At 41.5% G+C, this 17,619-nt stretch overlaps 1 protein-coding gene across 3 annotated transcripts in view; it reads right to left on the minus strand.

Annotated features, from left to right (window-relative positions):
- The window catches only part of MAPK8 (mitogen-activated protein kinase 8), a 107,306-nt gene extending 90,493 nt beyond the window's left edge, over positions 1–16,813 (minus strand). For 2 of the 3 annotated variants that reach the window (XM_067710259.1, XM_067710260.1), the window contains exon 1: positions 16,656–16,813. The gene's annotated coding sequence lies outside the window, so the exon portion shown is untranslated. The remainder of the gene's footprint in view (positions 1–16,655) is intronic. The other variant, XM_067710262.1, reaches the window with a different exon arrangement.
- Between the last annotated feature and the right edge of the window lie 806 nt (positions 16,814–17,619).

Genomic DNA, 17,619 nt, shown 5'->3' on the forward strand with positions numbered 1-17,619 from the left:
AATATGATATGCCTTGCGTTATGAATCAATACAATGTACACAGAAGCAACTAAGCCAAAAAATCTAAATATAATGCAGCCTTTAGACCTAACCTTCTGTTTTTAGGAAACACAACGGTTAGGGATAGAAGTTAAATACCATAAGGAGGGCTTCCCTGGTGGCGCAGTGGTTGAGAGTCCGCCTGCCGATGCAGGGGACACGGGTTCGTGCCCCGGTGTGGGAAGATCCCACATGCCGCAGAGCGGCTAGGCCCCATAAGCCATGGCCGCTGGGCCTGCGTGTCCAGAGCCTGTGCTCCGCAACGGGAGAGGCCACAACAGTGAGAGGCCCGCGTACCGCAAAGAAAAAAAAAAAAAAAAAAACTACAAGGAAACAATCAGACAAATCCAGAACGCAAGAACATTCTATAAAACGATTGGTCTGATCTCTTCCAGATGCCAATATCATGGGGGAGAAAAGTGGAGGTGGGGACAACTGTAGTAAGTTAAAAGTGACTAAAGTAACAACAATCAAATGTAATACATGAACTTTGATTGAATTCTGGCTCGAGAAAACCCACTACAAATGGACAACTAGAAAAACTTGAATACAGACTAAATATTAAGGGTTCCCCCCCGCCAAATATGACATTTGTAAGAGAATGTGTTAATTTTAGGAGATGCTTTAGGGGTCAAATACAGCAAAAAAAAAAAAGTCTCTATTAAGAGAGAAATAAATATAACGAAGTGTTAACTGTATGCAAGTGGCAATATACAGGTGTTCACTGTCCTATTCTTTCAATTTCTCTTTATGTTTGAACATCCTTAATAAAAGCTGGGAGGTGTGGAAGAATACAGTCATTAAAAAAAAAAAAAAAAAGGTGATTAAGTGATCAGTTGTAAACCACCAGAAGATAGTAAGAGCAGATTCTATGGCAGGTGTAACAAACGTGGACTTTAAACCAGTCTCCTATGACACATACACTGCATGAACATTAGCAAAGTAGGGGCATGAAAGAGATAGAATCAGTTTAAGAAACAATTCCTATTCTAAAGTTTAAAATATCAACCAAAACTCTACCGATAAAAACATCTAAGACTGAACACCTCCAGTATCTCGTATTTTTTCAGAAGAAAAAAGGGACTACAAAAGAGATACTTTGCTTTTCAATTACAGTGGCTGAAGAGTGACAGAAAACTTTTGTAATTCTGAAATTTCAGAAATATACAAATGAGTTGGAGAAAAAAGAACATAAATGAACTCATGAAGACCGTTAGTTAATTTACGTACATAAATACATATGAAGATAGCACACTAAATCAAAATCAGCAACATTTCATATATCATATTAATAATGGGTTTCATAGAATTAAGTTCTCTCTGCAATGCCTTACTATACTAGTGGCTGTGCTAGTATATAATGCTATAAGGCACAACCATTAAGTCCAGCCCCAAAGTCAACCCCTCCACATTTAATGACTTAGAAGGCTATCCTGGGATTTCTCTGCGGAACAAATTTTAAAATTTTACTCAACATAACTGAGTAAATACTTCTCGTTGCCTCCTCCACACTATCTAGGATTCTACAGCCTTATAACTATGACAATATCATGCCAATAAGTATGTCAGTTCTTTTTATGTGTGACTGCCCTTTCTCATTCCTGATAGACATGAAAATGTTGCCTTATCTTTCTCCCAAACTTTGCAATATTATTTTCTCTGCCAATTGTTTCCCCCCTTTTCTACTCTTAATCCTATTTCATTTCTCTAATAACTGCTATAATATATATATAATGAATATATATTGTATATGTAAGAATACTGGTACCCAACCTCTCACCCTGAGAAAAAACTAAAACCACATACAATAGAATTTCAAATAGGGAATTTTATGAGATAAGGCTTCATTATGCTAACAAATTGCTTTCCCTTTTAATGGTGAACTAGGTAATTTAGACCAGCTCTCCTACTGAGAGCAAAGAGAAAAACTGGACAGCCCCTTCCCCCAGGCAAAATTAGAAAAACAAACATAAATACCTCTTTGAAGGCATCACAGTGCTAAAAAGGCAGTAAAAAAAAAAGTATGGAGGCTAAGATCGGGGACAGCAAGAAAATCTTCAGAGGTGAGCCAGACACGTGGTGGCCATTTTCTCAAGGGGCATCTGTCCATCCCATAAAGGTGGCTGACGAGCCGAGCTGAACTTTTCACAGATCTACAAGGCTGGCACAGAGCGGGTGTTAAACATTAGAGGTAAGGAACCAACAAAGTATGGGGGTAGGGAAATACGGGGCTGATAACACCCCTGGTTTTATGTTGGGACCCCGAAGGGTAATATCCTAGGATTAAAGAAAAAATAAAATAGACCAGCCTTGGCAGACTCTGGAGTGCCAAGCTTTGAAACATTTTTGTCTCTGGATTAAGATGATCCTTAAATTACCTCTATAATTTTTTACATATAATGTCTTAATAAAAAGGAGGAGACTAAGACAACATGATAAAAACTTACAATAGGGCTTCCCTGGTGGCACAGTGGTTGAGAGTCCGCCTGCTGATGCAGGGGACGCGGGTTCGTACCCCGGTCCGGGAAGATCCCACATTCCGTGGAGCGGCTGGGCCTGTAAGCCATGGCCGCTGAGCCTGCACGTCCGGAGCCTGTGCTCCGCAATGGGAGAGGCCACAGCAGTGAGAGGCCTGCGTACCGCAAAAAAAAAAAAAAAAAAACTTACAATAGCCTGCAGGAAAACACACAGGATCAAGATAATAAAGTTATCCAATACAGACATGCCTAATATATTAAAATAATTTTTTTTCACTGTGGGCCATGAAAGACTGGCCCTGTACAAAACCCTGCTTGCTAACTTCAAAATTTCAAATCATACTTCATTTCCTAATCCTTAAATTCATCTGATTAATTCTTTAGGAATTCCCACAGTTGTTCTAAACCCTCCTTTGGTCCACATACATCAAAAAAGAACACAATGCCTACTAAAGTAAAAAAAAAATCAGTCTTCCAATCTAAAAGGAATTCATGTGCCCACAGACAGGCCCTCTAACCTGCCCTATTGGTACATTCCCCAAGAGGGGGCACATCCCACTAAACTGCCACCAGAGAGTGAACTGCTGCAGGGAGCCACAAGCTCAAATCAGAGATTTTCAAGCATTTTACATCACAACCCGTTACATATACACCTCTGTATATATCTATATGTAAGTACACTCAACTGAAACACAAATTTCATAAAACAATTCTTAGCTATAGTAAATAAGCAAGACAGGGTGACTGACGTAAAGATAGACATACAGATTAATGGAATAAAACTGAGAGTCCAGAAAAAAAATTTTTTTAAACAAGAATGATAAGACATTAATAAGAAAGCACAGTATAGTTGACCCTTGAACCCCCACCATGCAGTTGAAAATCTAGGTATAACTTTACAGTCAGCTCTTTTTATCCACATCCGCATCCTTGGATTCATCCAACCCTGTATCTTGTAGGGTTACATATTTATCGAAAAAATCTACACGTAAGTGGACCAGTGCAGTTCAAACCCATGTTGTTCAAGGGTCAACCGTATTTTCAACAAATAGTGCTGGGACAACTACACATCCATATGCCAAAGAATGAAGTCTGATTCTTTCCTCACATCACATACAAATTAACTCAAAATGAATCACAGACATAAGAGCTAAAACTATAAAACTCTTTGAAGAAGACACAGGAGTGATCTTTATTACCTTGAGTTAGGCAGTGGTTTCTAAGATACAACACCAAAAGCACAAGCAACAAAGAAAAAATGTATAAATTGGATTTCAATAAAATTAAAATATTTTATGCTGTAAATGATAACATCAAGAAACTGAAAAGACAACCACCAAAACAGAAGATATTTGTGACTCACCTGTCTGATAAGGAACTTGTATCTAGACTACATAAAGAACACTTACAACTTAATAAAAAGATAAATAACCCAATTTTTAAAATGAACAAAGGTCTGAATGAACACTTCTCCCAGGATATACAAAGTACATGAAAACATGATCTACATCATTACCCATCAGAGAAATGGGAATCAAAACCAAATGAGATATCATTTCATATCCATTAAGGATGGCCGTATCAAAAGACAGACAATAACAAGCATTAACAGGATGTAGAGAAACTGGAACCTTCATACCTTACTGGTGGGAATGTAAAATGGTGCAGCCACCCTGAAAAACAGTTTGGCAGTTCCTCCAAGTGTTAAACATGGAATTACCCGTATGACCAGCAACTCCCATTCTAGTGATATAACCAAGAGGACTGAAAACATACATCACACAGAAACTTGTGCATGAATGTTCACGATAATATTGCTTATTTAAGTACTATTTTTTAAATTTATTTATTTATTTATTTTACTCTTGGCCACGTCTGGTCTTAGTTGCGGCACATGGGATCTTCATTGCGGCATGTGGGATCTTTTGTTGCAGTGCGCGGGCTTCTCTCTAGTTGTGACACGTGGGCTCCAGGGTGTGTGGTCTCTGTAGTTTGAAGCACGTGGTCTCTCTAGTTGAGGCACGTGGGCTTAGTTGCTCCACAGCATGTGGGATCTTAGTTCTCCGACCAGGGATCGAACCTGTGTCCCCCTGCATTGGAAGGCAGATTCTTCACCACTGGACCACCAGGGAAGTCCCCATGATAGTATTACTTATTACAGCCAAATGCCCATCAACTGAGGAGAGGATAAATAAAATGTGATGTATCTGTACAAAGTAATACTATTAGACTATAGAAAGTAATGAAGTACTGATACATGCTACAAGATGAATGAACCCTGAAAACATTATGCTAAGTGAAATAAGCAGTCACAAAAGACTACATGCTACATAATGTCCAGAATAGGCAAATTTATTATAGAGACAGAAAGCAGAAGATAAGTAGTTACTTGGGACTGGGGCAGGGAGTGTGGGTGTGTACATGTGCACACGCAGGAATGGAAAATGACTGCGAATAAGCATGGAGTTTCTTTCAGGAGCGACAAAAATGTTCTAAAATTAGATTGTGGTGATTGCATTACTTCATGAATATATGAGAAAGACTGTGAACTGCATACTTGAAGTATAGGTGAACTGTAATGACATGTGAATGAAATCTCAATAAAGATGTTTAAAAATTCTTATCTTAGTCCCTTATTACTTGTGATACACACTGACATTTTCTATTGCATTTCATTTAAAAATACAACACTAGTTGTGATCTCTTAGATTCCTTCTATGACCCACAAATGGGTCAATACTGGCAATTTAAAAAACACCGCCACAGAGTCATCTAACAGTTGAACTGATGGCCACCTTCTCCTACCTAGTAGCAGGATTCATACCATCACATCTCACATCCCAGAAAAAGTCCTACTCTTCCTGGTCATCTATTATTCCCCGAACTGTCATTGTCACACTGCTGTGTATATCCTCCATTTTACCCAATTCCTCATCCCCCACCCCCCAAATCCTTTACTGGACCTTCTGAAATTCCTAATTTGTGACCAGCAAGCAGCCAATTTATACTACCTTTACTATTCCTTCTCATCATCTACCTTCCCTCCAATTCTCCCATTGATTTAGGACGTCAGCAACTGGTTCATAGTATGTACCCTTACTCCTCTCACCATTTGCTGACTTTACCATTCATGCAGACTGACTGACCCCTTTAATACTTCAGCCCCTTTAATTCTTTGGTCTCCTCTTTTCCCTCTATTCCACCTCAGCAGCCCATCCCAAGGCTACCCTGGACATTATCATTGCCAGAAACTATTATAACTGTCAAATCTCTATTTCAAGCATCCCACTCTGACCACCACATTCAATCCTTCTAGTTCTCTTGCTTCATCTGACCACTACCCGCAACAATTCTAATTGAAATTTCCAATACACTGATGCTACCACTTCCTTACTATGCATCCTGACTTCACCTCCTTTCTTGTCCATGTTAGATTTCATGATTCATCACCACTCCTCTATAAGCACTCCCTCTAAAAGCCCTCATTTCCCTCTTCCTTTTCATTTAAAAAAAATGTTCTTAATTAAAAAAATGTTATATTGAAGTACAGTTAATTTACAATATAATATTAGTTTCAGGTGTACAGCACAGTGACTCAGAATTTTTACAGATCATACTCCATTAAAGGTTATTACAAGACAATGGATATAATTCCCTGTGCTATACAATATATCCTTGTTGCTTACCTATTTTACACATAGTAGTTTTTAATCTCTTAAATTCCATACCCCTATCATACCCTTCCTCCCTTCCTTCCCCCTACTGGTAACCACTAATTTGTTTTCTATATCTGTAAGTCTGTTTCTGTTTTGCTATAGACATTCATTTGTTTTCCTTTTTAGATTCCACATATAAGTGATATCATACAGTATTTGACTTCCTCTTTCTGACTTATTTCACTAGCACAATATTCTCTAGGTCCATCCACGCTGCTGCAAACGGCAGAATTCCACTCTTTCATACTGACCTAGTTTTATGTGTCAACTTGGCTGGGCTACAGTCCTGTTATTCAATCAAACACTAATGTAAGTGTTGCTGTGAAGGTACTGTAGATGTGGTTAAAGTCCACAGTTGACTTTAAGTTGATTATCCTCAATAATGTTGGTGCACCTCATCCACTAGCTGAAAGGTCTTAAGAGCACAACTGAGGTTTTCCTAAGGAAGACAAAATTTTGCTTCAAGACTGCAGCATCAGCTCCTGTCCAAGGGATTCTTGCCAGCCTACCCTACAGATTTCTGACTTGTCAGCCCCCATAAATGTGTAAGCAAATGCCTTGAAATTTCTTCATATACACATACATACAATTATATCTCCTACTGATTTCGTTTCTCGAGAGAACTGTGGCACCTGGCAAAACCTCACTCCAGAGGAATTGAACCATCTGCCTTACCTGTGCTTGTATCTAACCACATAAATAATGCTGGGGGGGAGGGTAATCTCAAAACCAGGCTCACTGATATCACTTTAAATTCAAGACTTCTAACCATTAAATGAATAATCAATACTTCTTAGCAAACTAATTCAAAGACTCCCATCCTCCTCTGGCCATACCAATCTCAGTGAGAAAACAGAAACCATGAGAGAAGATGAAAGCCAAGAGGATAAGCCTTCATCTTCCAGCCACCAAATTCCCTTGGAAGAACACACAGCTTTTTTGCATTCCCTCCTATCTGATGGAAGACCTCTCTCTTACAAAGGCCAACCTCTCTATTTGTGCTCTCCATCTCCTTTCCTGCATATTCTCCTTTTTACTAACTGGACCGCATATTTTTCTTACCTACCAAACCACATCTCTGTTCCACTTCATAGACGTATTAGAGAAATAACATTTGCAAATTTTCATATAATCTGGAATTAGGGAAAGACTTGCTAACCATGGCATATAATTTAGAAGTCAGTAAAGACTGGTAAGCTTAACTACTAAGGAAAAAAAACAAAAACAACAGCATGACAAAACCATCATAAGCAAATTTAAAAGGCAAATGGTAAATTGGAAAAAATATTTCCAAAAAATAGCACAGAGCTATTTCCCTATAAAAATAAATCCTACAGGGCTTCCCTGGTGGCACAGTGGTTAAGAATCCGCCTGCCAATGTAGGGGACACAGGTTCGAGCCCTGGTCTGGGAAGATCCCACATGCAGCGGAGCAACTAAGCCTGTGTGCCACAACTACTGAGCCTGCACTCTAGAGCCCGCAAGCCACAACTACTGAAGGCCACATGCCTAGAGCCCGTGCTCCGCAACAAGGGAAGCCACTGCATTGAGAAGCCCGCGCACCGCAACGAAGAGTAGCCCCCGCTCGCCTCAACTAGAGAAAGCCCACATGCAGCAACAAAGATCCAACACAGCCAAAAATAAATAAATAAAATTAAAAAAAAAAGAATCCTGCAAATCTAAGAAAATGAGTAACAAAGCAATTAAAAAATAGGCAAGGATATAGATAGTTCACAATAAAAATACCAATAGTCCTTAAAAGACGAAAGATGTTTAACCTCACTCATACTGGCAATAAGGAAAGAAGCAGGCATCCTCACACAGGGCTGGTGGAATGTGTAGAAGTGAAACAACCTCTACAGATGGCCCTTCGGTAATATCTATCAAAATTATAAATGCACATACACTCTGACCTAGCAATTCCACTTCTGGAGGTGTATCCCACACATGTCTATACAAGTGTGAAATTATGTATGCACAAGGTAATCCACGGCACCATGGCTTTTGATAGCTAAAGACTGAAAACAACCTAAATGTACCTCAAAAAAGGACTACCCAAATATATGTTACACCTGTAACCTGTATGATGTACGATGACCTGTATGATGTATGATGACCTGTATGGCCTGTATGATGGTGTTACTGACTGAATTTTTGAATCTTCCCCAAATTCTTACGTTGAAGCCCTAACCCCTAGGTAATAACCTAGGTAATCAGGTTTACAAGGTCAATCAATCAGGTCATGAGGATGGGGCCCCCATAATGGGATTAGTGTTGTAAAACGAGGAAGAGAGAGTAGAGCACTCCTTCTTCATGTGAGGACACAGTGAGAAGGTGACATCTGAAAGCCAGGAAGAGTCCTCACCAGGAACCAAATCTCTTGGCACCTTGATCTTGAACTTCCCAGCCTCTAGAACTGTGAGAAATAAATGTCAGTTCTTTAAACCACCCAGTCTATGGTATTTTGTTATAGCAGCCCAAGCTAAGAAAAATGGTATACCATGAAGGTGTTAAAAAAAAAAAAGGATAAGCATGATGTTTATGTACTGATAGGACTAATAAGAAAATCACCTATAAGCTAGACAGTTAAGTTAAAAACAAAAGGTGAAGGGTATGTGCATGGTATGCATCTTACATAAAAAATGGGGGAGGCAGAGGACGTATATATGTAAGATACATAATCCCTCACTGGCAATTCCGAAATCCATAAACCTCTGAGAAATACAAGCTTCTTATAAGTTTAGTACAAACCTATTTGGTGTCAAGCCTGACCAAAAATTCCATAAGACTATTAATAATTTTTATTTATCCTTACTGTACTATTTATGCTTTCAATTCAGAAATATTAATGTGTTTGATTATGGGATGCTACACTACCTCCCACTAGGGATTTTGGATAATATAGCAGACACACTGTATTACCTTTTCACAGTCCTCCCTCACCGCCCCCCCCCCAAAAAAACCCCAAACCTTAATTCTGAAATACATCTGGACCAAAGGTTTTGGAAAGGAATTATATACCTGTATATTTATCTGCACACACATAAACGATCTTTGGAAGGATTCACAGGAAACCTAACACTGTTTCCATGCAAGGGAATGGGGTGGCTGGGCTGCACATGGTGGAAAGGAAACTTTTTACTGTATATCTACTTAAATCTTTGGAATTCTGAATCAAAGTGATTATACTACTTAGTCAAAAGATAAATAAAATGTAAATAAACTAAAATCACTAAGACTTCTAAATTCTCAACAGTAACAGACAAAGCCAGATGCTTTGGTTTTTGTTTTGACTGAAAAGTGACCCTGAAGTCACAGGGAGATCTATACAGTGGTGGTTTTCCTTTGTCTCACTTTTGGTTGACCCAAATGGCATTTGAGAGGGAATCACCCTCTCAGGAGCAAGGCAGGGAATGGTGGGTTTCCACTCTCATTAATAGCTTTTAGGAAATAGCAATCTCCTGATGTTTTTGATGCCTCATGCCAAGCAAGGCAGGTGTGCTTGACTGTTTTTCTTTTCTAGTGTCCCCAGAAATATGATGGGGCTCAGGTCTCCCAGCAACAGGAAGCAGTGAAGCCCACACTTCTCAATATCAGAGAAAGGCTTAAGAAAGTACTCCTACCATAAATCTGGGCTTCCCTGCTGGCGCAGTGGTTGAGAGTTCGCCTGCCGTTGCAGGGGACACGGGTTTGTGCCCCAGTCCGGGAAGATCCCACATGCCGCGGAGCGGCTGGGCCCGTGCGCCATGGCCGCTGAGCCTGTGCGTCCGGAGCCTGTGCTCCACAACGGGAGAGGCCACAACACTGAGAGGCCCGCGCACCACAAAAAAAAAAAGAAAGTACTCCTACCATAAATGTAACCTTCAGTCTTCAGAGCTTCAATACAGTTGAGTTGGAGGACTCCAGTCAACATTTGACTAGCATCTTTTCTACTCCCTATCTTCATACTTTTCATTTACTTATTTTGATGTCCTGTTGTGTTCCAAAATGGATGAGGTGACTATAAGGTTTGCCTTTTCTTCTGATTTAGATTTTGACTAATCTGTACCACACTCTCAACTTTAACCAGAAATCAAGAGAGAAGACATCTCGCTTTTTGTGGTTTATCTAGTCAGTATATTTTAAAAGGCAGGGCTAGAGATGTATGGTTCAAAAGTCCCCAAATGCCCCAACATCCAGCTCTCAGGCCTGATGCCTAAGAAATTCCCAATGAAATGCCTAACAATACTTTCTTGTATTAGGACATAAATGGCACTTATGTTTGTTCTTGTCTCCCGTCAAGTTATACTCATTGAACATAGAGACTGACTTCGACTTCCTGTGGCCCCTACATCACTTAATACCTGGTTTGGTATAGAGTGGCTTCTCAATAAATGCTGCCTGTGCAAACCCAGCATCATCTCATAGTTGCTGCCTGCAAGAAGGAGCAAGAAATTTGATGTACCAATATAACCACAGAAATACTACACAGAAAACTGAGAAAAACATAGAAAAGAAAGATAATATTTCCAGATGCTACTTAATAACCTCTAAAAAATGGTTAATGAACTGTTGTGATTACCCAATCTCCACAAATCTGCAATTTTCACACAGAGTCAAAGATTTCAGTAAGATTAAATTTAAAAGATGGGGCTTCCCTGGTGGCGCAGTGGTTGAGAGTCCGCCTGCCGATGCAGGGGACACGGGTTCGTGCCCTGGTCCGGGAAGATCCCACATGCCGTGGACCGGCTGGGCCCGTGAGCTATGGCCGCTGAGCTTGCGCGTCCGGAGCCTGTGCTCCGCAACGGGAGAGGCCACAACAGTGAGAGGCTCGTGTACCGCAAAAAAAAAAAAAAAAAAAAATTTAAAAGATGAACAGTGTTCACAGCTCCTGGATTCCCATTCCTTTAGAGATCTGTCAAAATAAACCTACGAAAGCTTAAGCAATTCTCTGCAGTGGGAGAGGTAAACGTGGCAAAACTTTGTGTTAGAGAATGTGGCAAATTTTCCCTTTAATATTCCTTTGGGAACATTTCCAAATTTTAAAGCAGAGAGGATTACTGATCCAAATGTTAAATCATTTCAGTCAATTCAGATTAGATGACACAATCAAATTTTAAATAAACCCCCAGAGATGCAGAGGGGAAAAAAAACTGGTATATTCTGGAGAATTTGAATGTATACTGTACATCAAATTGGTTTTAAATTTACTTGGCATTTTGCATTTGTTCCAAGTTAAAAATAATTAGTGATAATAATAGCTAAAATTTCCTTAATACTTAAATCTAGTGTTCCAGGTACTGTGGCTGCAGTACCTAATTTAATCCTCATAGCCCTATGAGACTATGTGCTATTATTATTTTCATTTGACAGATAATAAAACAGGCTGAAAGATGTTACAAAACCTGAACTAGCCTACGCCATACAGTTAATTAAATTTGGAGCATGGATTGTAACTCAGGGCTGACTCTGTAACATCCATGCTAGCAGCCACTATTAAGTTTGGGCACCTTAACTTTCTAAAGAATTGGCAGATTTTAACCAAACCTGATGCATTTACAAAGGGTAAGAGGAGACGTAGGCATATATTTACACTATATTTGCTGTATTGTCATACAACCCAACACCCTGAAAAAGAATGGCAGTTAATAAGTTCTCTAAAAGGCCTTATACACATTCACACCCACATATAATTTTAAAAATTGAGTTTCAATAAAATTTAGCCTGCCCAGAGACTTGGGGTAGGCTTGTGTTCATTTGTGAAAAGCCCTCTCATAATCTTTTAAAAGAACATAAATTCACTGTTTAGATATGCCTTAAGTTTATCCCTGACCATAAGCTTAAGGCTAATAAACTCTTCACTTTCACATTTTCCACTAAGTCTCTGAAAGCACGAAGTCTCATTAGTAAGCACGGTGCTGTGGAATGAGTAAAAGCTTTTTATTTGATTTTTAAGAATAGATATTACAGAAAATATTTGATTCAATAATTTTCTCTGTTTCTGTTTCCTTTTGTAATCACAAAGGTCTAATTTTCATTGCTATTCTTTTTTTTTTTTTTTTTTTTGCGGTACGCGGGCCTCTCACTGTTGTGGCCTCTCCCGTTGCGGAGCACAGGCTCCGGATGCGCAGGCTCAGCGGCCATGGCTCACGGGCCCAGCCGCTCCGCGGCATGTGGGATCTTCCCGGACTGGGGCACGAACCCATGTCCCTTGCATCGGCAGGCGGACTCTCAACCACTGCGCCACCAGGGAAGCCCTCATTGCTATTCTTGACATGGCATTCTGGTATCACCCAAGAAGGACTCTTTTTGTCCCCATATATTTTCTGAAGAACCACCTATCTGAGGAACAACCCTTCTATTAAAAAAAAAAAAAGAGTTCCAACAGCCTCAGTTTACACTTCTAGCCACTTGTCCACAACTCTAGAGCTTGCTGATGACAAAGTCCAGATGACAGAACTGAGAAGTGAACCTAGGTCTGATTCCTGGACAGGTCTATTTCCACCTACTTCCCTGATTGATAGGATAGCTTATTTTAATACTCCTGTCACCTTTTACGTAGTAAAGTTTATTGACTCAGAACTCATTTCTGAAATCAAAACTCAAGTTAATCTGCATTAGAGCAAGAAGACAGAGCTGTAAATGTTCATGTAAAGAACTCATGACTAAAACAATAAGCTTCATAGCTCACAGATATAGGCAAATGACATATATCTAAAGTTATGTAGCTATAATGACTTCCTTGAACTACATGAATCAGAAAAGACTACTATCCATACCACTGACTTGACCAGAGACCTCTAGACAGCTGGCATCTAAGTATCAGACATTATTTTATACACATGCGACAAAGCATCTCAATTATCTAGATGACTCAAATATGTCAAAACTCAACTCACTGACAAAGACATGAAGAATCGGGCATCTATTAAACAAGCTCTTAATTACCACTAGGAAGTTTGTGACTAGTCATGTAATAAATTACTTCAAGTTGTTTCACTGAGCATTGAGTATCATCACAAGGTTATTTCCATAATATTAGGTATTGAGCAAACAGTTAAGATTATAACTTTATTAATTTTGGTAGAATTCATTCTTAAACTAATTTCTTTCCAACTGGCCTTTCTCCCAGGATATAAAGGAATACGAAGGATATAGTTTCCTACTCTGCCAGGACACTTAAAGGGAGCCCTTTTCAAATTCATTACTGGAATATACTTACTAACAGAATCAGTGCTATCTCTTCCTTTAAAGCTAATGTAGAGTGAGATGGGGAGTGACTGCTAATAAGTATGGGGTTTACTGAAAAAGCTGTTATTTTTTAAAACCAACAGAATTTATAAAACAAAGCAAAAAAAAAAACTATGGTTTGACACATGTATAGCCTGACAGTGAGGATTTGTATCAGTAACCCTTACTGGAATCTGACATAGGTAAAGCAGTAAAGTTTAGTATCTCAAGACTTTCATCCCTTATCTTAACAAAGTACCATTTTATTTCTTTATTTGTACTCTAAATCAGAGAATAATAAGCTCATCTCAAATTCTTTCATATCCAAAGCAAATGCTAAAACGTATTAAGTGGGAAAGAGATGTAATATAGATAAATTAATATTATTTTGAGTTTTAGGCCCATATGCCTCACCAATAGTATTAGTACAAGGAAGAATTTAAAATTAAACATTTCTAATAAAACTTAAAAAAAAAAACTTTTAGGCAATGTGTTTCCTTTGTTCTAACTTATCCACTTAAAAAGGAGTATTCAGGGCTTCCCTGGTGGCACAGTGGATGAGAATCTGCCTGCTAATGCAGGGGACACGGGTTCGTGCCCTGGTCTGGGAGGATCCCACATGCCGAGGAGCAACTAAGCCCGTGAGCCACAACTACTGAGCCTGCGCGTCTGGAGCCTGTGCTCCACAACAAGAGAGGCCGCTCTCCAGTAGGTCTGTGTCTTTATTCCTGTCTTACCCCTAGGTTCTTCATGACATTTTTTTTTTCTTAAATTCCATATATATGTGTTAGCATACGGTATTTGTCTTTCTCCTTCTGATTTACTTCACTCTGTATGACAGACTCTAGGTCTATCCACCTCATTACAAATAGCTCAACAGACTTGAGGATATGGGGAGGGGGAAGGGTGAGCTGTGACAAAGCAAGAGAGAGGCATGGACATATAAACACTACCAAACGTAAGGTAGATAGCTAGTGGGAAGCAGCCGCATAGCACAGGGAGATCAGCTCGGTGCTTTGTGACCACCTAGAGGGGTGGGATAGGGAGGGTGGGAGGGAGGGAGACGCAAGAGGGAAGAGATATGGGAACATATGTATAACTGATTCACTTTGTTATAAAGCAGAAACTAACACACCATTGTAAAGCAATTATACCCCAATAAAGATGTTAAAAAAAATAAAGTACGATCAACACACACACAAAAAAAAAAACAAGAAAGGACGTGATAGTGAGTGGCCCCCGCGTGCCACAACTAGAGAAAGCCCTCGCACAGAAACGAAGACCCAACACAGCAAAAATAAATAAATTAATAAACTCCTACCCCCAACATCTTAAAAAATAAATAAATAAAAATAAAAAGGAGTACTCAGAAACTTTTCAAGTAATATTCACAAAAGGATAAATGCAATCATTTTAGACCCTGTTGAAATATCACTCTGTGTGTGTCTGTGTGTGCATACATATCACACACAGACACACACACATACTAAAAAAATATTTTAGACAAGGTTTAATTTTAGGATAGCCAATCGTTTAGAAGTGATAGGAAAAAAAACATTAATACTGAAGTGATTCAAAAGCCCCTACTGTCGGGACAGATAATATATATGAACTGATCATTTAGCCATCTGGAAGTGACAGTTTGCAGGAGGCTTCCAAAACTTTACAGAGAACATTAAACATTTTTTGTTAAGGCTTCAGTTTAGATATTATCGATTATAAAGAGCTTTTCATCAATCTGATTTTTATTGAACACTTACTATATTCCAGGCTAGGTGCTAGAGACACAGATGCAAGGCAGGTCTGTCCTCAAGGAAGGCACATTTTGATTGCTTGCTTATGTCAGATACAGCACTAAACATGTTAACTGACAGCATATGACCTCCTAGGCTTAACCCACAGCAGGGGATTCTGAAGTAAACGTTACAAGTGACTGTAAGGAAATACATAAAAGCTGTTGTACATTTAGACCAAATCTAACTCTACTTCCTAACATGTATAACATTACGCTAGAAGTTCCAGATATACTAGTAAAAAATAGTAAAATGACCCAAAGTATTAACTATACCTTCTTTAACACATATCACTTATACAATCGTCTCATTTAAAGGTACATCTATTATATTTCAGTCAAAGTATCTTCTTCCATTAAAGGATATTTCTCTTTACCCTCAAACTCTCATCTGGGTACAACACTGAACAGTTGCTGAATGAATGAATGAAATAAACAGATGTTCTAATTACCAAGGAAGTACTTGCTAGATGCTTATCTCAAAACACAATGGACTGACAGACCAGAATTCTACTGTAAAGATCACTGAATTGCAGAGGCAAAAATAGTAACCACTGGACATTGTCTGTTACCATGCAGTTAACGTGTTAAATTCACAGTAAATATATGACGGGAAACTTTCAGAAATTAAAATGAAAAGTGTTCATCACAGTACTTTAAAACAGATTTGGCTCCCATCGAAGGACTGGGAACTCAAGTCCAAGACAAAGAGAAGGGAGGGTGGGGTGAAAAAGTCAAAAGGTCACCACCGAATGACCCTCAAGAGAAATGCGCGCTGACCACTGAAGCTCGCGCCGAGCTTGACGGACACCTCCTGCCCAAGCTACGGGCCCGGGCTCTTCCTCGCAGCCCGGAGCTGAAGGCCACCCTAGCCTCTTTCGCCGCCGCCGCCTGCGTTCGCCCAGAATATCAGCACAAAGAAACCACCGAGAAACAAAACACTGTCCCCGTGGGCGTCGGGCAGGCGTCGGCACCGGGCCACCGGAGCGCTCTCTGCGGCTGCCCGCCGCCGGAGGAGGTAGCCGGGGCGGAGCGGGCCGCCTAGGCGCCTCCGTCCGGACCTTCGTCGAAGTGTTTCAGAACTTGCCACCCACCTCCCGCTCCATTTTCCCCTCCCGACGTGAACGCGGGACCCGCGCTCCGCGCGAGGAGGGCGCGCGAGGACCCACGGGCGGAGCTGGGGCGGGGGTCAGCCGGGACGCGCCTGGGTCCAGCAGCCCCACGCCCACTGGCCGGCCCCCGCCACCCCAGCTGCTATTGTTCCCGCGCCGCCCCCGCCGGCCGCGCGCCCCCCGCCCGCCGCGCGCTCCCGCCCCCACTCCCGGGAGGGGGTCAAGGCTGAGGAGAGGCGGTGGCGGGAGCACAATAACAAACACGGCGGGGCCGCCGGCCGCCCCGGCCCTGCGGCACTGACCGCACTCACCCGGCAGCGCAACGAATGGCGACAGGAAAGCCCGGCGGCGGGAACCGGCGCCGTCTTGGAGGTCGCCGTGGCCGTTACCCAGCGCTGCTCGCGGCTCCACGCTCCGGGCCGCGTCGTCCGGCCTCGGCCCCTCCGCTGAGTAACAGGGACGCGGGCCGTCACCGCGCACGCCCGCTCACGTCATCGCGCAGGGCCCCGCCTCCGCGCTTCGCGAGAGCCCCCACGGGGCGGAGCAGCCCCGGGGCCCGGATTTCGGGGGCGGAGCCCGAAGCCCAGGGGCGGGGCTACTGCAGGGGGCCGGGAGGACTTGCAGAGGTCACCTGGAGGTGGAGCTGCGGGGAGAGCCTTCGAGAGCGTCTGAGAGCAGATTGTGAGGGGCGTGGCGGGAAGATGGAGGGGGTGGAGACTTGCTCCTGGCACGTGGCGGCGTGTGGCCTGAGCCCCCGCATCTGTACGGGGGCAGTACCCTAGTCCCAGCCAAAGCCTCACGGGCTCCTCGCCCCAGGGTTTGACGGTCAGGTGCGATTGAGGCAGACCCGCCCCGGCATCAGGCACTTTCGGCCCGGGCTCACACCTGAGAGACGAAAACCTCTCTACCATGACTAACAATACGTTACATTCTGAGAACACCTGCTTCGGGCCCAGCAATCCTTAAGCAAATATTAGCCACTTGGAAAAAGCTGCCTCCTGTTTTCTCCAAATCCACTTCCTACAAAAGTCCATGCACTACCCTATTTGTCTCTGGGCCCTGCAAAGCATGTATATGTTAGTTACAGAAGTGACAAATTGGCCTTAAATATCTGACGAGTGGAAAGATGTCTAAATCACATACATGCTTGCAATAGAATACATTTTAGCAATTTAAATGCCATGTGTTCAAGGGATTCTGAACCACACAGGAAAATGTTCATCATGCATCGCTAAGAGAAAGAAGCAAGTCTATATACAGAATGATCCTACTTAT

This window comes from Pseudorca crassidens, chromosome 16, assembly GCF_039906515.1.
Source record: "Pseudorca crassidens isolate mPseCra1 chromosome 16, mPseCra1.hap1, whole genome shotgun sequence".
NCBI classification, from domain to species: domain Eukaryota; kingdom Metazoa; phylum Chordata; class Mammalia; order Artiodactyla; family Delphinidae; genus Pseudorca; species Pseudorca crassidens.